Source organism: Apodemus sylvaticus, chromosome 19 (assembly GCF_947179515.1).
Source record: "Apodemus sylvaticus chromosome 19, mApoSyl1.1, whole genome shotgun sequence".
NCBI lineage: Eukaryota > Metazoa > Chordata > Mammalia > Rodentia > Muridae > Apodemus > Apodemus sylvaticus.
In genome coordinates this window covers 39,937,987-39,963,652 of record NC_067490.1, presented here as the reverse complement: position 1 = coordinate 39,963,652, position 25,666 = coordinate 39,937,987, and positions in this window count along the sequence as shown.

Sequence of the window (25,666 nt, the reverse complement as noted above, 5' to 3'; positions counted from 1 at the left end):
TACTCCTTGGAGGACTGTGATAGTAATTAATGTGGAAAGTGTGCATTCTCCTTCAGCCTGTGGAGGGAAACAAAAGCAAACCCTCCAAATGCAAGGTGAGGGGTCATCCAGTTAGAGCCTCATTCAGCAACTGGAGGCCAGGGCCATGGAAGAATTAAAAGCGTGGCACAGGCTGGAGCAACAGATTCAGCTCAGGCTCCCCTGTCTTGCTTCAGCTCAACCCCTGAAAGGACAAAGGAGGCCTGTTTTCTATTCTTCTGTGCTGATATCTTTCTCTTTACCTCCTTGGGAGTGAGAGTGTTATCCCCAAAAGGAACAAACGCTGAACTGTAGTCTTCTGGGATCTATGGGAACTTCAGGCCAGCCTAAGGCAAAGAGGAAAGACAGCTTCAGGAGGTCGTACTTATGGGGCAGGGAACATTTGAATCCCCCTACAATGTCCTTGGTGCCTCTGTGTCTATGGGCTAAAAGGGCAGCTCATAGAAAAGGGACTTTTCTTGGCTACTGTTTAAGGAGGACCACAGCTGCACTGGCCGCAGCACAATTCCCAGGAGCAACCAGGCATGAGGCCAGCTCCCTGAGAGCCACCAGCACCGGGGCGCTGACTCCCCCACCACCCCGCACTTGGATAGATTGCAATGAGCTCTCCCATGCTCGGAGGCGAGACGCCGATTAAAAAGCTACACAAGTTGAAGCAGAAAGGACTTTTTTTCCCAGGGCTCAGCAGCCATTCCTGGACGCTGTGCTCCCGCACAGAAAAATACAAAGTAACAAGGATAAAAACCCATGACTTGATGCATGCTCTGGCCACATCAGAGTCGGTTTTATCTAGTTGCCTTTGTCTGACTTACAGACGTGGGTTTCTTAGAACTTTAAGGAAGACAAGAAATCAGCAAGTATACAATACCAATGAACAGAGGTAGTAACTGTCAGAGGATGGAAATAAAATGTGAATCTTAATTTGGTAGCTTATTAGTAGATTTCCAGGGGAAAGAATATTGAGGTTGTTAGGTGAAAAAAATTTCCTTGTCTTTGACTTCCACATAGAAGTGTCTTTGCATCTTATTCACACACATAACATTGCATTGTTTAAGGTTCTAGGGAGATCTCCAAATAACCAACTGCTTCCTGCCTGCCTCTATAGTGAGTGGCCGCCTCATGCTCCTACAAGCTGGGCCTTCCCGCATCCATCGCCTGTATCCTAAAACTCCTGTTTCTTCTTGTCTTCAATTTCTCAGTGAATGGCCTCTAGGACTACCTTGAGATCCTGGGAGGAGGTTGAGAACGGGAAAGTTCCTCAGAGCAGAGTAGGAAAAGTTCCAACTTGTAGTCAGAATGGGACACACAGGCAACATACAATTGTAAGAATTATGAAAATGTATCTGTCTTTTTTTATTTCTTTAGCTCACCATAGGATGAGATACGGGAACTAAAAATGGCCCAGTCCAAGAGTCTTGACACTGCCAACAAGTGGAAGATGATCTCCCAGTTCTGGTATATGGGGCTGGAAGCGTTATCTACCTGTGTGCAATTTCTGATGCCTCTTTCATACTTTTCCCTGGTGGTAACTCTGCTGTAGACCAGGCCAAGAAAGATTGGGGATTTCTGTCAATATTTATTGGTTGCTATGTCAGTTGTTTTTCTGTTGTTGCAATAAATAAAATACTGTGACCAATGTAACTTGTAAAAGGAAGAGTTCGTTTGAGCCGATGGTTTCAGAGGGATAGAATCCATCCCTGCTGAGAAGTTATGACAAGAGGTAGCGTGGTTGCCAGGAGAGGAGGCAGAGAGTTCACATCACTTACCTCACACTTGAGGCAGGGAGAGAAAACTAGAAATGGCACAAGTCTTGTCAACTTTCAAAGCCCTCCTCCAGTGACATACTTCCAATAAGGCCACACCTACAAAACCTCCCTGTGATCCGGTTGTCACCTTGACTATATCTGGAAAGTACTGAAATACAGAAATGGAGGGCATGCCTCTCAAAGATTTTCTGTTTGATTTGAAGTGGGTGACCTTTGAGGTAAAAAGACATACTTTTGATGTGGATCTTGAGGCAAGAAGAGTCGCATTTAATCTGGGCCTCATCTTCTGCTGGGCGCCTACATAACGACATGGAAAAGGAAGTTTTGCTCGTCGCCTTCATCTTGCTTGCCTTCATCTTGTTAACACAACCATTCCTTTACTGGCATTGGAAGATGAGTCTTCAGGATTCACACATATACAGAAGACCCACTGAGACACCCAGACTTGTAGAACTGAGCAACTACTAGATTCTAGGACTTTCCATTCACATAACTAGCCTTTGCTGGACCACAACCTGTAAGTTAATCCAATAAATTCCATATATAATAAATATGTATTATATGGAATCATATATTGTATACACACATATGTATATATATGTGTATATATATATATATATATATATAGAGAGAGAGAGAGAGAGAGAGAGAGAGAGAGAGAGAGAGAGAGAAACAGAGAAAAAGAGAGAGATTTATTCATGCAAGTCTTATAAGGACAACATTTAATTGGGGCTGGCTTGCAATTTCAGAGGTTCAATCCATTATCATCAATGCAGAAGCATGGCAGCATCCAGGCAGGCACAGTGCAAGCAGAGCTGAGAGTTCTGCATCTTCATCTGAAAGGCAGAATACTGGCTTCCAGGGAGCTAGGATGAGGGTCTTAAGTCCACATCCACAGTGACACACCTACTCCAACAAAGTCATACATCCTAATAGTGCCACTCCCTGGGCCAAACATATACAAACTATCACAGTGATTAATACGCTCCCCTAACAGCACCTTGGTACTAGTTACTTCCTATTGCTGAGACAAAACAGCATGATCAAGACAACTTAGAAAACAAAGCATACAGTTGGGTTTATGGTTTCTGAAGGTTAGATTCCATAATGGCAGAGCAAACAGTGTCAGGAACAGTTGAGAAATCTCAGTTTGGTCTACAAGTAGGTGACCTCCAGAAAGCCTTACTACATTGCATAAAAGTACCCAAGAAATCTTCCTGAAATATCTATTTAACCTTGACACCCAATTGCTCAAAAATTTGGGGCAGATAATCTTGGTTTCAAAAGAGCAAAAACACCCTAGTTTCTTTCTTTTTCATGTGGCAGGGGTTTATTGGGGGGGGGGGGAGAGAAAGAGGAAAAAAAGAGCCACATCCTAGTTTCTAATTTTCAATTCCACCTTCCAGTTAATTACTGTACAACTTCATCATCCTCACTTCCTATAGGTGCCTTTTTCCTTCTTGAGCATACCAATTGCTAGTGCTTCTCTCTCCTTGAATACCCCCTTCCCATCCCCACCAGAACACATGCCCTACTTCCTTGTTTCTTCCTTTGTCCATCAACTCATACGATCTTTATCCTCAGAGCACACTGGTGTATGTGGCCATCCAGCAGGTGGCATGTGTACAGATGATGTGACCTCTTGTTTGGCTATCGGTTTTGGATGTATCCTCTGCTATATGCAACCCATTGTCTGTAACATTCAAGAACCTATCCTGGAAGCTTAAGAATTCAAAGACTTGCCGGGCAATGGTGGCGCACACCTGTAATCCCAGCACTCTGGGAGGCAGAGGCAGGCAGATTTCTGAGTTCGTGGCCAGTCTGGTCTACAGCGTGAGTTCCAGGACAGCCAGAGCTATACAGAAATCCTGTCTCAAAAAAAACAAATCCAAAAAACCAAAAACAATGACAATAACAACAACAACAACAACAACAAAACCAAAAAGAATTCAAAGACTTGTAGAACAGAAAATGAAACTTCCACATAAGTCATCTTATTATTTGTTAACAGAATACAAATTCTGTAAACACTAGAAAGTGAGGAAGCTCCGAAGAGAAATATTCATGGATCTGCTAGAATCAGAGGACAAATGTCTTGTGAAAGGCAATATTTGACTTTACTAAAGTTTAGGCAGCGTTCTACAATGTCTTAAATGGTATACTTAAGATTCTCTAAGATAGATATCAACTGTGTAAGTTGTAATAAGTGAATAAATAAATTAATTGACTGTAAAAGTGGAAGCAAACTATACAGTGGTCATGGAAAGTCATCTAGTCCCTTGACAGAAGAACAGAGAAGCTTAGGTAAATGCTCTCCATTTCCACGGTTGTCTGACCTCTTCCTTTGGTTTTGTTCCTCCCCTCTGCCCAGTGCTTTCATCCCAAGTTAGTAGAGGTGTGGTACAGTGCTGTGCCACTCAAAGCAAGGTATGTGGACTGAGTCATGGGCATTGTCTTTCGGGTCCTGTAACTCTCACCTGGTCTTAGAAATCTCCGCTTTCCACAGGGAGCAAAATATCCCAGCCTGAAACCCTAAAGGAATGCAAAAGTGTCTTGAAGGCAGCTGCACAAATCATGTCATTTGTCCTGTTTTTGACGAGCCCAGACAAACAACCACCCACAGTGTCTGTAGGAGAGGAAGCAAATGCAGAGTCTCAATCTCAAGGAGGTATCAAAAATTACAAGACAGTAGAGTAGCAAGTGGACCCTGAGCCAGGGTCTTCTGCCCACATTCCAATGAAGGACATCAGATCACTGGACACTGGTTTGATACTGGATGGCACTGTGCCTCTGATCTACAACAGAGTAAAAAAAAAAATTATTTTTATTTTTATTTTTTACGTCTGGACCACTACACAACTCTGGCCTCTATGCGTGAACAGGCTGTACCCAGTCATCTGCCTGCCGTGTACAGCACTCGCCCCCCTCCCCCACACCCCACACCCCCACCCTCCCACTCACTACCCCCCCCACCCCCCCACCCCCCACCCCATCCCGCCCCCCCCACCCCATCCTGCCCCCCCCCACCCCTGCAGTCACGGATATTACAGGTGCTCAACAAGGAGGCCATAAATATTAATCAAGACAGCCAGCAAAGCTCATGCCTGAGATTGTTGTGACAGTTGAAGCAGCACACAAAACAGAAATTGCTTCCATTAAATAAGGAGCCATCTTTTCTCTGCATGAGGCCTCTGCCCGCAATGTAATTTCCCGCAGAGGAGGCAAAGAAGGCAAGTGAGTGCCCAGAGCAGAAAAGCAAACCAGTGAGGTTCTTTGTAATGAGTACATTGACGAGGTCTCATTAAAGTAAATAAAGTCCCTATAAAATGCTAGGAAATTTCTTTCAAAATAGCCCATAAATTAGCCTTAAAGGATGCTTGGGCCTGAAAGCCAAGGCTATGAATATAATTAGAAGACACTAAAAGAATCCAGACCAAGTGTGAGAAAGGATTTAAGTGCTGTGGAGTCGGGGAAATGTGGACAGAAGGCAAAAGAAGGTTAATTCATCTTCGAAAGCCTGCCGGTCCCCCACCATTCTTCTTTGGGGTGAGGCCTCCTAACGAAGAAGATGGGAACAGCATGACTAGACTTAGCTCCTAGCTTTATTCAATCCAATTTATTCAATCCAATTTATGACTATTTCCAGACTTGAGATACTTCTCAAATATTCCTACGCTTAAAGTACAGGAGAAGTAGCAAGAATAGTTCTCAGGGCTGGAGAGATGTTTCATCGGTTAAAAGCACTTCACTGCTCTTCGAAAGGTCCTGAGTTCAATTCCCAGCATCCAAATGGCGGCGCAGTTTCCTGATGCCGTCTGCTAGTGTGCAGATATGCTTGCAAAAAAAAAAAATCTATATAAATATATAAATAAATAACTGCTTAAAATGAATAAAAATTAAAAATCAATAGTTTTCAAAACCTTGCATATTCATGAATGAGATCATTAGGAATTTAAGATCATTATGTCAGCTCCTTCTATTGGGACATCTCTTGGGGACATTTATACTATAGTTTGTGTTTCTATAGTTCTTAATGATTTACAGACAGTTTATTTCATGGGAACTTCCTACCAAGCACATAGGGAGGTTAACTGATGACAAGAGAATGAAAGAAAGCAACTCAAACTCAACTGATGGCCTGCCTGACTCAGGGCCCTGACCAGTGTTTCTCTAGATCATTTCATCAAAGGGAAGCATCTTACTGGGGGACACAGTAGATACTGGCTACATTATGTACTTGAACCCGGGACCCCACAACTAAGCACATCTAGATAATTTCAGTGGAACTAGATGAGAAAGGACTGCTCTTCTCCAGTTACTCTGTGAATATATAAACTTGAGGAATATTGATCTCTGTTAAAAGAATTCTCTTGGAGAAAAATTCTTCCTGGTAGAATTTATCACATCCGTGTCAAAGATTCATGGGAAATTGGCAGGTTCTGTTGAAGAACTATGCCTTGCAATGTCAAATAAAACATATAATTTCACATATGTGTATATGTATATCAGTATAAGATAAAACATAAAATGCCACTGATATCCATATACATATAATGTCATATATGTAAACATACAAGTACATGCACATGCATATGTGTTGAAATTTATGAAACTTAAGATCAACCTATTTCTTCCAGTAACAGTGGCCACAAAAATTATTAGTATTCATCATCCAGGCACATTTTTGAGATTCAGTAAATGTGCAAGTATAATGTTGAAAAGTATTCAGTAAATATTTAAGTTTATTTCAAAAGAAGTGATAATCAGATAGGAAAAGGGAATTTTCTGAGTTGCTAATGTGCATTTTAAAACATCATTTTCAGAGATGCATAGTGTCTGTTTGCTTCTTTTGTTGGTTGGCTATTTTGAGACAGGATCTCCCTATGTAACCCACTGTGACACTGAACTCTTGATTCTTCTGCCTCAGCACACTTCTGCCTCAGACCTGGTTGACAGCCATGACTCACTGCATTTGGTACTACACAAAGTCTTCTCTTCTCCACGCCCCTCCCTTTCGTTCTTAGCCAAGATATCATGAGTGCTTTATATGTAGCTGAGGAAGACATTCAACTTCTGATGCTTCTTCCTTCACCCCTCATGTGCTGAGACTGTGGATGTGAATCACCACGCCCAGTTTTAGACAGTGCTGAGTTTTGAACCCCAGGCCTTGTATACATGAGGCAGACACTATTATATCTGCAGACCTAGACATTTTTCTAAGACATTTATAGGTCTTCACATTTCTCAATGAATGAGAACATGATATATAAGTAGCATGCCTGAAGCTGGACATGGTGACACAATTTTAATCCCAGCACTAGGGAGGCAGAGACAAGGAGAGCTCTGAATTCAAGACCAGCCTGCTCTACAGAGTGAGTTCCACAACAGTCAGTCAGGGCTACATAGAGAAACTTGTCTTGAACAAAATCAAACCAAAACAAACCAAAACAAAACAAAACAAAATTCCAAACAAACCAACAAAATGCCTGTCTTTGTTCCTTACCGCATTAAATGGTCAGTTGGAGACCCCAGAGCTACATAGGTATGTCAGAGAGGTATGAACACAAAATACTGAACTGCAAGAAAAGAGTCAAGTGGAGTGGTACATGCTTCCCATTCTAATATTTGAGAGAATGATCTTAAGATCATTCAGAGAGAATTGTCAAAATCTCAAGGGCATTCTGGGTACATAGGGCAAGATATTGCTTTAAATATCAAAAACAAACAAACAAACAACAACAACATGGGCCCTAATCCTAGACAAATGTGTGCATGTATGTGTGTATGTATGTGTACATGTGTGTGTATATGTTTATGTCTGTGTGTGTGGATATGTGTGTATGTATATGTGTGTGTATGGCAACTAAGGAATGCTGAGAAAAATAAATATTCTTCCCCAAGCTAGAGCCAAACTCAATAATTTATCTGATATCAAGTGCTCAGCCTCGGCATCATATACATGCAAATCACATTATATGCAACAAACAGGCTGTATCTACATATTTAGGATGGAGGATAGAAGAGAAAGAGAGGGAAAGGGAGGGGTGGAGAAGGAGAGAGAGAGAAGGAAAGGAAGGGAGGCAGGAAGGGAGGGATAAAAGGAGAAGGAGAGAGAATGTTAACAATTAAAGGAAAAGAGGCCATGAATTTGAAACATGGGAAGGGTTGGAGGGACAAGGGGGAAAGAGGAAAACGATGTAAACATATTTTAATTTATAAGAAAAATTAACTCTAAATCCAAATCTGGGCATGGCAGCCCATGCCTGTAATGCCAGCACTCAGAACATAGAAGCAGAAGGATTATGTGCAAGGGCAGCCTCAGCTATAACACAGTGACTCCGGACCAGTCAGAGATCAGGGCTAGCTCATGAGACTTTATCTTCAAAGAAAGAAAGAACTGAATTCAAGCCTTCTCCAAAAAGCCCAGTGTTAAAAGTGATATACAAAAATTTACATATATGTCATACCAAGATCATTTTCGGACGTTCCCTCCTGAGGTAGGAAAAGATTTTATACACAATGTGAAACCAACCATAACTGTAACATACTAGAAAAATGTATGGATTTCTTCAAACTTTATAGACATCATGTTAATAAATCTTGCCTGAAAGTATAACATCTTCTGACGCATTAGACAGCGGCTCACTGAACAGGAAGAAGACTTTCTACAGTAGCTGACTGGGATCAACTCCAGATTTCTCGAAGCTTCTTGCTAGTCTAGATGTCACACTGTATTTTCACCCTTGACTCTGGGCTTTGGTTTGTCATCTGCTTTAATCAATGGAATATTGAAAAATATAACATATGTAGAAAGTGTGTGGGGAGAAACCTTGATTATGCGACACTTACTCCCTTTTGTTTTTGCTACTGAGAAGCCTAATGAACCAAGCCAGGCTTGCTAATGATACTGCACAGAAGGAGGCCATAACCAACCTTACCACCCATGTCTCCTATACGAGACCCTCAATGTGTGTGTGTGTGTGTGTGTGTGTGTGTATGTTTATGTCTGTGTGTGTGGATATGTGTGTATGTATCTGTGTGTGTGGGTGTGTATGTATGTATATGTATGTGTACATGTGTGTGTATATGTTTATGTTTGTGTGGGTGGATAAGTGTGTATGTATCTCTCTGTGTGTGTGGGTGTGTATGTGTGTGGGGGTGTGTATGTGTATATATGTGTATGTCTCTGTGTGTATGCATCTGAGTATATGTGTGTATATGTGTATATGTGTGTATATATGTGTATGTATATACATGTGTATATGTGTGGGTGTGTATGTGTATATATGTGTATGTCTTTGTGTGTATGCATCTGAGTATATGTGTATTATATGTGTGTGTATGCATGTATATGTGTGTATATATGTGCTTGTGTGTACATGTGTGTATATGTGTATATATATATATATGTGTGTATATATTTGTGTCTGTGTAGGTAGATATGTGTCTATATATGTGTGTATGTATATATATATATATGTGTGTGTGTGTGTGTGTGTGTATGTGTTTATGTGTGTGTATATGTGTGGGTATGTAGGTGCATATATGTGTATGTCTCTGTGTATATGTTTCTGTGTATGTGTGTATGTGTGTGTATATGTGTGTGTGTATATATATATATATATATATATATATATATGCATGTCTCTGTGTGTATGCATCTGAATATGTGTGTATTACAAGTGTGTATGTGTGTATGTGTATGTATATGTGTATGTCTGTGTGTGTTTATGTGTGTATGTATCTGTGTATATTGTATGTGTATCTGTTTGTGTATGTGTGTGTGTGTGGAGGGGGCACCCTGGACCATCCCACTCCAGCTACACTAGCCCACAGACACAGGAGAAATAATAAATGTTTACTCAAGCCATTGTTATTTGAGTATTTTTGGCTTTTTTAGCAAAGATTAACAGATACATAGACCTAAAATGGTCACAGTCACAGAAATTTCAAGAAGAATCTCCTTAGTACTCACTTGGGGAAAAGCTCTTCCCTTCTCACTCCATACCCTCAAAACAGCTTCGAGCCCCGTTCTCGCTGTAACCCAAACTGACAAACTCCTGACTCCTGTCTTAGCTGGCCAAGAGTTAGTGCTGCAGGCATGCAGCACTATGCCTAGCTGGAAGTAACTAATTCTAGCTTCAAAAGACCGTGAAGACATCAAAACACTATCTAGTCATTCTGTGTAATAAAATAAAAAGTGGTTAGAATTTGTTATTTATGAATAATGACAAGGAAAAATATTATCCACAACATACAATAGAAGGCAGGAGGAGTCGGAAAGCTTGAGACATAAGGCTTTCAAAGAGCTCAAAGTCAGTTTGAGATTTCTAGCAACTCTCTCTCTCTCTCTCTCTCTCTCTCTCTCACACACACACACACACACACATACACACACACACACACACACACACACACACACACGAAAGAAAGAAACAAAACAAACAAAACAGAGAGAGTCCGAAATATAAAAATTACAAAATATTGAGAATAAGAGATATTTTCGGCTAGATATAGAAAAGGAATACAGTTAAAGAGCACAGAGTTATGGCATCACAGTCCATTCCCCTTGCCTAGTTAGTAACCATCACAACCAAACTAGAAACGAGACAAGTAACATTAATTGTTGTAATGGTAAATCAATAACGTTACATCAAAGATCAATGAAGCCTTATTATGCTTTAGAGAATCATATGAATCTTGTTGTTCTAAACTTCCATAATGAAAGCTTATTCAAGATAGTTGGATCACTACATAAAATAGCTAAATAGTATTTGTTTTTGCCTCTGTTGTCTTTTTAGTTTCTTACATAACTTGGGTTTTCGGATGGCTGGAAAGCTCTGTCCTCTCCAAGTTCAAAATTGCTTATAAATTATGTAACATACATAGTTTGTTATGGTAGCCCCAAATGGATTGAGATAGCTTCCAAATATTTGTTAAGGCTTCATTCCTTTTAGGTTGGACTGCATTTGACTCTAGAACAAATGATTCGTGTGGATTTCCTGGTGAGTTTTAGGAAGCACATTCATCCCTCTGTGTGCACACTTAGCTAAAGAGGACTGCAGCTTCTTCCCAGTAAGTACATGGAGTGCTTTACAGGAAAAGAGTTGCTATACTCGAGACCAATTTCCCTGGTGTCCTCTGCCCTAGATTTTACACATTACCCACACCCCATCAAACAGTCTGAGCAGCCATGTGTACATCATGCTTTGTAAAACATCCGGAACGCTCCTACAGGCAGTCTCTCCTCTAACGCACTGCTTTCTGAACCCTGCTCCTGCCCAACTCTTCAAGCACATTCACAACCCTAGCAATCACCAAGGCACACTTGAAGGTTAATGTAAAGGCAGAAAAAGAAAGATGTAGGGAGCAGGTATTCTGAGATGGAGCAAAGTTCCCTAAAGCCCTACAGATAACAAGAAGAAAGGATTTGTGTCCTGGTGTGTGTTGCTGGAAAGCCCATTTTACTTCCTAAAATACTGGTAATAAGGCATGTTGTCATATTGTAGGCTCATCCTAAGTGTGAAGACTGCCTATCAACTTCTGGGTAGAAACAGGGGATTATCTATCTACTTTCTCATACAAAAAATGTCCATGTTGTCTAAGAACAGTAATAATTCAGCCACTGTGCCCTAGGCTGTTAAGTCCATAAACTACAATAGTCATTACAAAACCCTCTTGCAATCCTGGTAGCAAAGTCCTCCCTAAATCAAACTGAGGCTAGCTCACAGAACTTTCCAGTTCTCAGCATGATGACACCGTTACATGTGGGGCAGATGATAAACAGAATTAAAATTTTGATGTCAGCGAAGAAGGTGGATGCCTGCTTATAGTCTGTCTATAGCACAACCTAAGGGAGACGGCATTTTCTAAATAATGAGACTTCACTGTGCATGTATATACTAAATCTTTCTGCAGTTAGTAGAATGAAACAAACCCAAACTATGTATGTACCCCTTAGCCATGAGAAACCAGACCACCACAACTACTATCGACATATGGGAAGTTCAGTGCATAATTATATATAACACCTACTTAATTACCCTTGTTCTATGTGCTCACAAGCTTTTTCTTAAAGTCTCTTTAAAATCATGCAAAACAAATTTACTTCGTATTCTTTCATTTGCCTTTGCAATCACATGGTTTGGAAGATGGTTGGAAAAAAATGAATACCAAAATCTTTTCAGAAATTATCTCTGGGAATTGGGATTGTGAGGAATTTTGATTTTTATGTGATTCATTTTGGCGCTGCTTTTGTCTATTATAAACACATCTTGCCTCTGTGATTAGAAAACTCAACTATAGAATCATAACCTTTGACAATAATTTCATATGTAACATCACATACCTTTTACTAGAGGCAATTTGCACAATAAATCAGATAGTTTAGAAGTTATTTTGGCCCTGGATGCCTTTGTGAGTCTTAGCATTCGAAGATAAAGTCCTTTTAGATGTTCAATATCTGGCCTCTGCCCAGTGTCTAGGGATTGACAACATCTTCCCAGAATGCTGTGTGGTATTGAGTCACAAGATGCCTTTCATTTCAAATCTCCCCCAAAGTATACTCAGACTTTTGGCAGAGTGCACACAAACCCAGAGGGAAATGGTCTAATCCTTTAACACACAGACTTTAGGCCATGTTGTTCATTTAAGCCTGCCTCACTCCTTAAATCTTGACAGCTAAATCCTCAGCAAAAGTTTGGCAAGAACAATATGGAACAATGCAGCTCAACAGGTCTCACGGAGGGTCAGCCTGGCTTCCTCTCTGCTGGGACACAGGGTTATCAAGTGAAAGTTTCTTAATGTAAAGCACAAACGGGTTTACTCCAAATTTGGCTCCTGTGTTTATGAGCAGGAGGAAGAAATATTATCCTAGAGTTCGCTGCCTACCCATTAACACTGTGGATCTACAATCCAAGAGTGTTCCATTGAGCTCCTTTGTAAAAATCAGAAGAAAGACTTTATTGCCAGTACATGGGGACAGAGGCAGGTAGATCTCTGGGAGTTCTGGCCTAGACATCTCAAGCCACCCAGGGATACATACTGAGACTGTATCAAAAAAAAATTTTGAAAAAAAAGTATGTTTAAGGTTATAATACAATTCAGATATTAAAATTTCAATCATTACTATGTTTTCTCTGGATTCTTTACTGTTGTCAACGAGTTGCTACAACAGAGACAAGGTTACCTGTTGTGTGTTGAAGGTTGCCTCCCAAATGCTCATTTCCACTCAGAACATCATTGCAATAAGTGACCTTATTTAAAAACGAGATCTTTGTGGATGTAATTATGTTAAAACGAGGTCATAGCAGACTGAAGTTTGTCTCTTATCTAATAACTAGTATCTTCATAAGAAGAGGGGGTCACAGAACTATGGAGAGGGAAGATGGGGATACCATGTGTGGATCGCAGCTGAGACTGGGGGAAAACACAGAATGGTAGCATTCACATTGAAGCCAGGGTGCAAACATGGGGTGGGTAGTATCTCAGAAGGCCAGAAGCCCAGGAGAATAAATGTTAAGTCACAGCTTGTGGTATTAGGTGCAGCTTCCAGAGAAACTAATAGGCTGCCCATCCAAACTTAAACTATCTAGCACTTCACACACACACATACACACACACACACACACACACACACACACACACACACACGTGTGTGTGTGGGCACACATGAATGTATTTGCACTCTCTCTCGATAAGTGCACTAAAATTATTTTTTTTGAAAAATAAAGAATTAATTGTAGTATTATTTACAAAATAGTAAGTATTCATTTTATTATTAATAATATAGTTTGCAGAGACAGGGTTGTACTCCTTAAACCAGGCATAACTAGAACTCACAGTATAGAACAAGCCAGACTTGAACTAAAGGCTAACCTTCCACTTCAGTTTTCCAAGTGCTGGAATTTCAGGCAGGAGCCACTATGTCAGGTTAACCGAGGACTGTACATTTGTGTGCTGTGCCTCGGCATTCTCAACTTAGCAATTCAAGAGTGCCTCAGTGTTCTATTCTGTGTTAGAGCAAGGGGAAGTGGATGCGTGTGGAAGCACAGTGAGTGTTGGGGTCAAGAAAGGCTGTGAGCTGGGTGCTGACCCTTCCCTCTCTATAAAGGATGGCTGGCCATAACTTAGCCTTGACAGTAAGATGCCACCACCTTCAAGTTCTGGGAACACTTTTCCTCTAACAACATAATCTGACATGGCAATTCTCAATCTTCCTAATACTGTGCCCTATAGTTCCTCAAGTTGGTGACCCCCTAATAATAAAATTATTTTTGTTGCTACTTCCAAACTGTAATTTTGCTACTGCTTTGAATAGCAATGTAAATATTTTTAGAGCTAGAGGTTTGCTAAAGGGGCTGTGACCCGCAGTTTGAGAGCCATTTGAACAGCCCTACGTTAAGCATCTCTAAATTCAGAGGCACTCAAAAATATGTGCAGACTGGTATATGGAAAGAAACTTTCATGTTATTAAAAGGTCATATTTAAAGATGATTCATGAATTTTCATGAATTTCTGTCACATTCAATTAGAAAGAGACCTGGTATTTTACTGGACAGTAAACCATTATCTGGGGTTGATAAAATGATTCCTCGGGAATCACTTGGTACTTTTTATGTAATTTGACTATAGCTTGACTAAACTTATTGACTAAGTTCTCTTGGCATAATTATATAAGTAAGAATAAGATATATATTAAAGCTGGAAACAAGAAACGTCATTAATAATCGTGAAGCAAAAATACCCCTGGTGCTAGTTATGGAAGCCCAGGAACTCTATGCCCAGTATGCCAAGCAGTTCAAAAAGAAACTCATATTTCACTCAGGAACCAAGTTATAATTTGCCTGGCATGCCTGTGAAGTTCAAAGGCTTTGCTGAGTCCTCCAACAACCACTATGATTTTTCAAGGAGAGATGAAGGCTCAACTTGGGCTTGATGAACCCCTTGCTTCTTGGCTAAAAAAGAAACAGGACTGCCAAGCAGGCAAATTATGCTGTGCTAAGCTCTCTTCCAAAAGTCCTTTAGTGGAGAAGATATGGGTCAGCCAAAGAAGCATCAATTTCCTCAGTGAAAAGCTGGGCACCAGCATCCGCAGAGGGCTGCTTCCAGCCTCTGTGACTGGGCACCAGATGCCAGTGGAACTCTGCAGATGCAGCTGCCTCTGGCATGGAGTGCAGAAGGTTTTCCTGATTGAACCCAGGCTTCGTGTGAACAGAGCAGCAACAATTAGCAAACCACAAAGCTATTTGTGGTGTTCTGGATAAGAATGTCCCCATTGGCTCATCGATTTGAAAGCCTAGTCAGAGGGAGTGGAACTTTTTGAAAGGATTAGGATTAAGAGGTGTGGCCTTGCTGGAGGAAGTGTGTCATTCGGGGTGGGCCTTGAGGTTTCCGAAGTCCACACGTGACCCAATCTCCCACTTTATCAATCTGCAGATAAGGATGTAGCTTTCAGCTACTGCTCTAGTTCCCCATGTCACCATGATCTCTACCATGATGGCAATGGACTAAACCTAGGAAACTTGTAATCAAACCCTCAAATAAATACTTTCTTTTATAAGAGCTGCCTTGGTCACAGTGTCTCTTCACAGCAATGTAGTAGTGACTAAGACACTATTGAAGCTTTTAAGTAGGATTGGGAATGTTTTAACTTTTAGGAACTATGGAGATACCTCAGTGAATAAAACTTTTGCTGCCCTTGCAAGGAAAACTGAGTTGGACCCAAGGACTGTATAAATGTTGGACATGGTAGTATGAGACTATAACCTCAGAGCTGAGAGGGGAAGGGAGAACTAGAGATTGATGAATCCCGGGCCAGCCCATGGTTCTGCTGGAAACTACTACAGAATAACAGCATCACATCAGGCTAATTGGCAGGACATGAAGAAAAGAAAGTCAAGCAAGATCTCTACTCCATGCTGTATCAACAGTGCATGGATAATTATAACATTAAAAGTTATAATAAGAAGAAGCAGAGGAGTGCATATATTTTTTAAGGAGCAAAGTTCACCCCTAAACCAAAAACCAGAAGTCATAAACAACAGGCTACACAAGACATGAACATTTTTCTAAGGAGCTGGAGAGATGGCTCAGCAGCTGGGAACTCACTCTGGCAGAAGACTCACAGTTAATTCCCAGCAGAGTCATGGCAGCTCATACCTGCCTGTAATTCTTCTAGTTCCAGGGCATCGGGAGTCCAGTTCTGGTCTCTGTGGCTACCTGGTTATATACGGTATGTGTAAACTTGCACAGATAACAGGTTAATTAATTAATTAACTTGAAATTTCAAGTTCAAAAACAGTTTACCTAGTAAGAAATGATGTGGTCCATGTTAATGAGCACATGAAAAGACCACGTTAAGAGGAAGGAAATAGTCACAACACAGGATTGAAATATGCTAACTGTTGTAGTTTGAAAGGGCTAGCTTCCCCTAAATCAATACTGAAAAGAAAACAAATAATCCAACAGGATAAGATGAAAGAATGATGATGAATAAAATTTAAAAAATTAAATAAGCCAGGCAGTGGTGGTGGACGCCTTTAATCCCAGCATTTGGGAGGCAGAGACAGGCAGATTTCTGAGTTCAAGGCCAGCCTGGTCTACAGAGTGAGTTCCAGGACAGCCAGGGCTACACAGAGAAACCCTATCTCGAAAAACAAAAACAAACAAACAAAAAAATTAAATAATATTAAAAAACTCATTATTTGTGATTTCCTATCAGAAGCAAATTACCAATCAATAGGTGGTGGTTCTGAAAAGGGAATCAAAAGGAGCATTTTAATCACTGTTCCACTGTCTATGAACAATCATAGGATTGTTGGATTGATTTGATAACAACAGCCACCAATATATTGAAAGTTACTTTCTTTGAATTTAAAAGAAAAAAATCTTTAAAAAATTATATTTTAAAAATAAGATTTCAATATATACACCAAGCTGACCTGGAACTCAGAGATAAACACCTGCTTCTGGCTTCTGAGTAATGATATTAACAATGCATGCTATATCTCTAAGTTTGTTTTTGATTTTGTTTTGTGTGTGTGTGTGTGTGTGTGTGTGTGTGTGTGTGCGTGTGTGCGTGCATGTGTCTGTGTCTGTGTCTCTGTGTGAGTATGCGCACATGCTCTTGCGGACCAGAAGAGGACATCTGGACCCTGAAGGTATAGGTACAGGTAATTGTAATCTGCCCAATGCGGTGCTAGAAACCAAACTCCAGCTGTTTGCAAGAGCAGCGAATGGTCCCAACTGAGTTTTATCTCTATACCACGATATTGTAAATCAGGGTCTTGCTCTGTAGTGCTGGCTTGTTTAGAACTTGCAGTAGGTTATCTTGCCTCTGCATCTCAAGTTCTGAAACGACCATGAAGAAGCACCACACTCAACTACAATAATGCCATTTCTAACAACCCATCCAGCAGGAAGACTTCTACATGTGGACAAACAGATATATGAAGATTAATGAGATAAGAGAAAATTAAAATGACCTAACTATTCATCAACTAAATAAATTTTAACATTTTCTATCTGAACAACAACAAAAAATTACATGGCTATTTTTAAAGGGTGATATTGTTTTATAGGTATTCAGGGGAAATCTTCCATGATGCCAGCCTGCTTGAAAGAGCTCCAGATTCAGTAAGACACCATGCCTCAAAAGAATGAACTAGAAAGAGGAGCCATGGAGCCATGTACCACCACATATGTGTGAACACAGATGCACAAATATATGTTGCCTATTTATTCTCTCTCTCTCATATGTGTATGTATGTGTATGTGTGTGTATGTGTGTGTATGTGTATGTGTGTGTGTGTGTGTGTGTGTGTGTGTGTGTGTGTCTGTGTGCATGTGTGTTAATGGTCTTGGGAATGCAGGCCTGAAATTCTAGCTCTTGTGAGGCAAAGCTTGCAGGGAGTTTGCAGTGGGTCTGAGGCTTGGCCAGGATTACATAAACAGGCTGTTTCAAAAACCAAAATAAAGCAAAACCACAGTTTCAATGGGAAGCCAGGCATGGTTGTACATGCCTGCATTCTCAAATACAGGGGACAGAGAGGCAAGGACTGCCTGAGGCCAGCTTGAGACTCCGACTCAAGGGATAAAAAGAATAAATAAGAATTTTCAAAGTATAGTATTATACAGTGCTATTTGGTAATGTGGAAACCTAGAAGACTTATTTTCTTTTTATCTACATTCTTCTTCTTAGTTTTCTGTGTTTATATAAAAGCTATAGGTTTTATAAAGACCTGAAACAGAAGCATTGAGAGATTTTATGGGTATTGCTATGAGCCCTGTTTCCACATGTGCAACTTTTAAGTCTGTTTTTCAATATAAGCATGATCTAAAAGTTGGTCACTTCCCCCCAGGGAATACAATGGCTACAAAGAACTGAACCCTGGTCTGGGCTGGTCATAATTTGTTGACCTGGATGATAGAGGGGGACTCTATATGAGGAGTATAAGATTTGCCCTCTATTGTCTGATTTTCTTTCTAAGGTTCTTGAGCCTGACAGACAAAGCTGGTATATTAGTCAGGGTTGTCTATAGTCACAGAACTTATGTAATGTCTCTATAGATTAAGGTAGGTATCAGAATGACTTACAGTCTGCAGTCCAACTAACCCAACATTGGCCAACTGTTAACAGGAAGTCCAAGAATTTAGTAGTTGCTTAGTCCCATGAGGCAAGATGTTTCAGTTGGCCTTATGTATAAACTAGAATCCTGAAGAAGTAAGCTCCAACAGATGTTCTGGCAAGTAAGTGCAAGTAAGCAAAGGAGAGAGAGAGAGAGCTTTCCTCCTTCCATTGTCCTTATGTAGGCCTCCAGCAGAAGGTATGGCCCAGATGAAAGGTGTGTGACCATGCCTAGATTTGGACCTTGCTCTGTCCCAGACTGGCCTTGAAATCAGAGATCTGCTTGCTTTGCCTCATGAGACTAAGGACATGTACTACTTTACCTGGGCCTAAGCTTTTCATGATCACTGTGGCTCAAGATCTGGATCAGAAGCATGTATCATCCCATGTCAAGATCCAGGTCAGAAACCTGTGTCTTCTGACAAGGCACATGTATGCCTGCCATTTCTGCATTGTAGTTCATTCCAGATGTAGTCAAGTAGACAACCAGGAATAGCCATTACAGCTGGCATGGTGATTAATCTTCTTTGTCAGTTTGGCTGGACTTGAAGTTACTTCTAGCATCGCTGTGAAAGGGTTTCCGGAAAGGTTTAACTGTGTGGTATAGTGGTAAATATAATTTTGGGTTTTTTTTTTTAACCTCACATCCATCATACAGTTCCAAAATAAAAGACAAAAAATCTTTTTTTTAAAAGAAAGATTTATTTATTTATTATATGTGAGTATACTGTAGCTGTCTTCAGACACACCAGAAGAGAGCATCGGGTCTTATTATGGATGGTTGTGAGCCACCATGTGGTTGCTGGGATTTGAACTCAGGACCTCCCGAAGAGCAGTCAGTGCTCTTAACTGCTGAGCCATTTCTCCAGCCCCGACAAAAAACCTTTTAAATTAATAGTAAGCCTAAAAGCACAGAGCCAGGCGATTGTCAATATCATGTTATTTTGTCTACATCCCTATCGATAACCCCAAGATATCACTTGTCATATTCCTACTGGGCCTCTCCTTCTCCAATGGCCTGGCCCTCATGGCCATGTGATTATGATCTACCTACACCGTGTGTATTAATCAGGGATCTCTAGAATCACAGAACATATTGGTAGTCTCTATATAATAAGGGAATTTGTTGATGACTTACAGTCTATAGTCCAACTCCCCAACAATGGTTGGGGAATGCCTCCGTGAGATTTAACTGTAAAGCATTTTCTCAATTAGGGATTGAAGGGATTAGGGCCCAGGTGAGTTCCATTGGAAAGCAGGTCAGTAAGCAGCACCCCTCCAAGGCTTCTGCATTAGCTCCTGCCTCCAAGATTCTGTCCTGATTGACTTTCCTGTTCTGACTTCCTTCAATAAAGAATAGCAATATGGAAGCATAAGCCAACTAAGCCCCTTTCTCTCCTACTTGCTTTTTGGTCATGATGCTCCATCCCAGCTATAGAAACCCTAAGATGATTTCTAATTAAGGCGTGTTCACAGGTCAATCTGGTGGTGACTCTATTTCGTGTCCAGGTGAGGCAAAACGAGCTAGTATATATGGCCTATATTATGTGACACCATGCTGTGGTCTAGTAGGTCTAAACTGAATCAGAATAGAAAGAGAAAAAGCCATATGAGCACAGAATTTTGCCACTGAGGAGTTCCAGTGACACGCTGCCACACCATGAACTCCACAGTGTGATCCCATCTAAACAGATGCCGCCCTTACAAACCACGAGCAAAACAAACCCTCCCTTCATAAAATTGCATTTAGTCAGGTGTTTGGTCAGAGCAACAAAGAAGAGCCATCTAGAGAAAGTGACTTTCTTGGTGTGGCTTCAGTTTGCAACTTGCTGTAAAATGACATTTAAATTGTAGCTGAAACTGTGAAGTTGCTGGAAGATAGCTTCTTGCCACATTGGTCTTCCAATTCTGGTGGGGCTTGGTATTCCCAAGCTAACTCTTCCACTCTTGCAGGTGGAGTCTGATTTGCAGCCATTTAATGAAGTAAACCTCATAGAGGAGAGTTTCCCATATACAGATCCTTAAAAATCAATCCCTCAAATCTCTTAAAGAGAATACCGCTACCATCGCCATGTCTCTCTGAGGGAAGATGTCACCTAGCCTCATATTATAAGTAAGAAAATTGCAAAGCTTGGACTCCAAGCATAGTTTATTTGATTCCAAAACTGTTATTTCATCCATAGCACTGCTTCCTCGTACATTCATGGCTTTCAAAGACTTTGATGATGAGAATAATAACAACTGAGAGGACTGTAATTATTACAAATTATCTTTTCAACAATTTTATTCAAAATTGGAAGAAAAGCAAACGTGCAAAAATAAAATTTGCATATACATAGCAAACCACTGCCCAAAGAAATTCAGCGGTAAACACATTATTCACACATTGTTGTTAACAAGATTTTTAATTAACACTCAGAAAAAAAAAAAAGACAAAGGTTTGGGGGGCAGGGAGGTATGAAGAAAACTCATCACTCCATCTGGATATTTTTTGTGAGAAGGATGAGACTTTCAAAAATGTAAATTTCTCTAACTGTTGTTTACCATTAATTCCACACCGCTGACTCTCCTGACTAAAGTTCTGGTGAGGTGCTCAAGGGAGAACATCTTCCTCACGAGAACGGTAGGCTTGCTGGAAGAAAGAGGCAATACTGCATGAAATCATCAGGTTCTACCACAACTGTGCCTTTGAGGGCTGCCCATAAACTGCATGACTTCATCCCAGAAAGCTGGCTGCGGCGACATGGAATGTCATAAGACAGTGTCATGAGAAATGACAGAGTCTCCAGAGAAAAACTGGAATCATGTGGTTTCTGCTCACTTTGATGGAGGCCACTGACTATACAAACCCCCAAACTACAAGTGTTTGTGTTGAATAGCACAAGAAAAAGAGTGTCTTGGTTACTGCTCTATTGCTATGAGGAGACACCATGACCAACGCAACTTATAGAGGATTTGCTTATAGTTTCAGAGGATGAGTTCATGACTATCATAGCAGGAAACATGGCAGTGGGTAGGTAGGTACTATAGAAGTAGATGAGAGAGAGAGAGAGAGAGAAAGGGGGGGAGAGAAGGAGATTCTACTTGGAAATGGTGGGGGCTTTTTAAACCTCAGAAACCATCTCCAGTAACTCACCTCCTCCAAGTCCAAGTCCACACCTCCTAATCCTTCCCAAACATTTCCACCAACTTGGGGGTGGGGTGGGCAAGCATTCAACTGTATGAGTGAAGGGGGTCATTCTCATTCAAGCCGCCACCTAGGAGCTAGCCTGTCTAAGAGAGAGGTTTTCATAGGGGAACAGTCTTAAGCTGTAAATATGCAGCAGGAGGAGGCCATGGTGGGTGCGAACTGTATACTGGCATTAACTAAAGAGCAATCCGTTGTCAACACTGGTACTCGGGACAGTGGAAGGCTTTGCCATTTCTCTGACCCTGACCTATGGAAGCTTTACCATTTGCATAGGTCTGAGGCACTGGAGCCCTTGACATGGTGGTGCCCATATCAGCAATATAAATTCACTTAGGACCTTATCTGCCCCTTTACACATTCACTGGGTCTTCCTCTGCTCCCCCTGCCCCCAAAATGACTTTGGATAATCCCAGTCATCTTGTCCTAAATTTCCGAGAATATGCCCAAGAGAACAGTTATGAAAAAAGGGAGGAGGAGTACATTTCAAATACTTCCTTTACAAATGCGCATTTAGGCCTTCCTTGTTTGCCTTCTTGAAGACAGACTCTCCTGGGTTCACTGCTCCTCTTGCATGGTGACTGTTCCATGGTTATGTTCTTTTTCATTGAGTTCAATTCCTTTTCACTGTCAATGTCTCTTCAGAGGTGCCTGTTGATGCCCCTATTTTAGATTACCAACAAGGAAACATGGAGCTTCTTGGGATTTTTTGATGTGCCCGGCTCTTGGCTACAGATTGCATTGTCCCACCGTATACCTGCCCGTTTTGTACCTTCCTTCTGCCATCAGCTCACCTTAGAAACCTCTGTGCTATTAATTTTCTTTTTTAATTTTAAGACAGTGTCTTGGGGTTATATGTCTGAAAAGAGAAACCATGACTCCAGCAGCTTTTAATTGGGGCTGGCTTACAGTTTAGCCCACAGTCATCAAAGTGGGTAATATGGTAACATGCAGACAGACATGCTTACTGGAGTAGAAGCTAAGAGTTCTACATCTGGATCCGCAGGCAACAGGAAGAGAATGAGACACACTAGGCCTGGATTGAGCATCTGAGAAGCCCACCCCACAGTGACACACTTGCTTTAACAATGGCAAAGCTACTCCAAGGCCACACCTGTCAATAGCTCTACTCCTCATGAGTCTATGGGGACTTTTCATTCAAACTACCACAGTATACTGCCTAGGCAAACTCAAACACCTGAGTTTGCCTCTATCCTAAATAGATTACTAGATTGCAAATATATGCCAGTAACTTTGCAATAGTGAGCAGTTGGGATTTGTTTCATTTATTTGATGTAACTATAAGCCATGTATAGATGAATCATGGCTGCAGCTCAGCATTTGAGTGGGCATAGGATACATAGTATACACAGTGAGTTCAATGCTAACCTAGGTTCCTTGAGACTATGTCTCAAAAATAAACAAAAACGACACACACATGCACATACACACAACTGTAAAGTATCAAGACAACTGCTTTTTCTTTTTAACAAGAGAAAAGTAGGTTTAACTGTATCTGTAGGTCTGGGAGCAGCACAAAAATATAAGAGACTCCCAGAATTAATGACATGTTTGTGTCCAAAGTTTGTTTTCTGGTGCCCCAACAAAATTCAAAACCAACTTGGGCAGGAAAGTGTTTACTTTCACTAACTGGCTACAGCCCATCACTGAAGAACTCAAATGGAACCTGAAGGCAGGAGCTGAAGCAGAGACCATGGAGGAGGAACATATTATACTGGCTTGTTCTGAGGGCTGTGTTTAGCTACTCTTCTTATAGAGCTCAGGTGACCAGGGTAGGTTGATCTCTCCTATATCAATCAATAATCATGCCCACAGACCAACCTGATGGAGCCAGTTCCTCAGATGACATCCTTGTCCCTCAGCTATGTCAAGGGACAAATAAAATGCAAAGAGTTCTCAACTTGCTTTGACAATCAATCATCAGCATTGCTTTGATGGATGACCTGATGAAGTGATAGTTTCAAAGGAGAATCCCTTGTTTCCATGAGTGCTGAATCAGCGACAATGGAAATTTAAGCAGTAAGCATCGTGAATTTTGACTTCAGTTTTATTCCAAACATGCTAGAGAACACCAGAAAGGTTTTAAAGAAGAAAACCATGATTTGACATGGTCTCCCTGTGAGGTCTCCTGAAAACAAAGAAATCATACTGTGGGGATTCTGGTTTCTTCCTTGCATTCAATTATTTTTATAGTTATAAACCTCAATCAATGAACTTTCAAAGGGACAAAAACCAACACACAGGAATCCATGTTTCAGACACTAAGGATGTGACTGAAAGGGAAGGGAAATGGACAGAAACATACTTTGGTTACCTGCAGAGTAACCAAAGTATCTGTTGAGCACATGGAAGTCAGTGTATTCTAGGTTACTTTTATCCTTGCTGTGATAGAATACTCTGATTAAAATAAGTTAGGGAGGACAGGACTGTTTTGACTTAACACTTTCACGGCCCTGCCCACCACCAAGCAAAGCGAGTAACAAGCAGGACATCATGCAGGAACAAGAGAGGAATGCTGTCTACTGGCGCACTGGAAGACCATGCTTTGCTTAGCTAGCTTTCTTAAACAGCCAAACACCACCTGCCTTGGGAATGGTGTCACCCACAGTGGGCGGGGCGGGACCCTCCTATATCAATTAACAACAAATACAGTGTTCCATAGGCCAGGTCCTCAAATGAGACTTCCTTTTCAGATAATTCCCATCAAGCTAACAATTAAAGCTAAGAAGGATGGGGTCCTACCAATTGTTCTATGATAATGCCTAATACGATGCTTGAGTCGAGAGAAAGTCCACCAAACAAGGGAACATTTCTGAGATTCTGATGAGTGACCGATTAAATTTTTTAAAATTGAAATAGATATCACTCTGAAGCCTTGGTTGGTTTAGGACTGGCAGGCTATGAATATATAATCCTCCTTGCTAACCCTCATTGGGATTACAAACTTGGACCACTACAACTAACTGTTATTTTTTTTTTAATTGGGTTAGAGATATAGTTCACTGGTAGGAAGTACTTGCTAGAATGTACAAGGTCCTAAGTTTGAATCCTTCCTCCCTTAGGTGGGAGTGAGGAGCATTTATTTATTGTGACAAATATGCCGTTTTAAAAATGACATTATAAACCAAAATCATGGAAAAATGTTCGATATAATGCTATACTTTAGTTTAGAACCATTAACAGCTTAACTACCTAATTTTAGTCACTTATTTAACTTACTTTTTGTTTTAAAGACCTATTCATTTGTATTTTATGTGTGTGAGTGCTCTTGCACTTGCCTGGTGCATGTGGAGAACAGAGGAGGATGTCAGATCCTCTGGAACTGGAGTTATAGACAGTCACGAGCCACCATGTAGGTGCTGGGAACTAAACCTGCTAAAACAGCAAGGTTTCTTAACCAAGACATCCCTCCAGCCCTCAGCTTCCCTTTTAAAATCCGAAGGTAGTTAAACTTTAAAATAGCATTGACAAATTACCCTTTCCCTAGTTCCTATAGTATACTGGGGAAGAGTCAACTTGTTTTGTTATTATTGTTGTTGTTGTTGTTGTTTTTAATCATATGAAATCCATTCCTTGAATTTTGGCTAGCCAGCTCGGAATTAGAACATTGGGAAAGAAATGTAGGTAACTGGGTGGGTAGGATGAGGAGACAGATCCTTTCTGTAAAAGTGGAGATTGCTCATTGGTATTCAGTCTCCTGTTTTCTAGGAAGCCAAGTTGAAAGGGAAACTGTGCCTGCTCTGCCTTCCCAGGCATTCTCCAAGGGCACACAGGGAACGTTTCCAACCTGTTCCTGGAAGGTCAGCATAGCATATTCTAAGCAATGCTACTGTGGGTGGCTTTTGATTCAGAATTTCTATAACAACGTTAGGTGTGGTTGCTCACTCTATGAGTTCCCGCATTCTGGCAGCTGAGGCAGGAGGATCACAGAATGTTTAAGTCCAGTGAGTGTCACAGTAGATTGGCCAGACAGTGAGTCCCTTTGCCCTACCACCAAGGGCAATGGGAGGGGAGGGGAAATCCCAG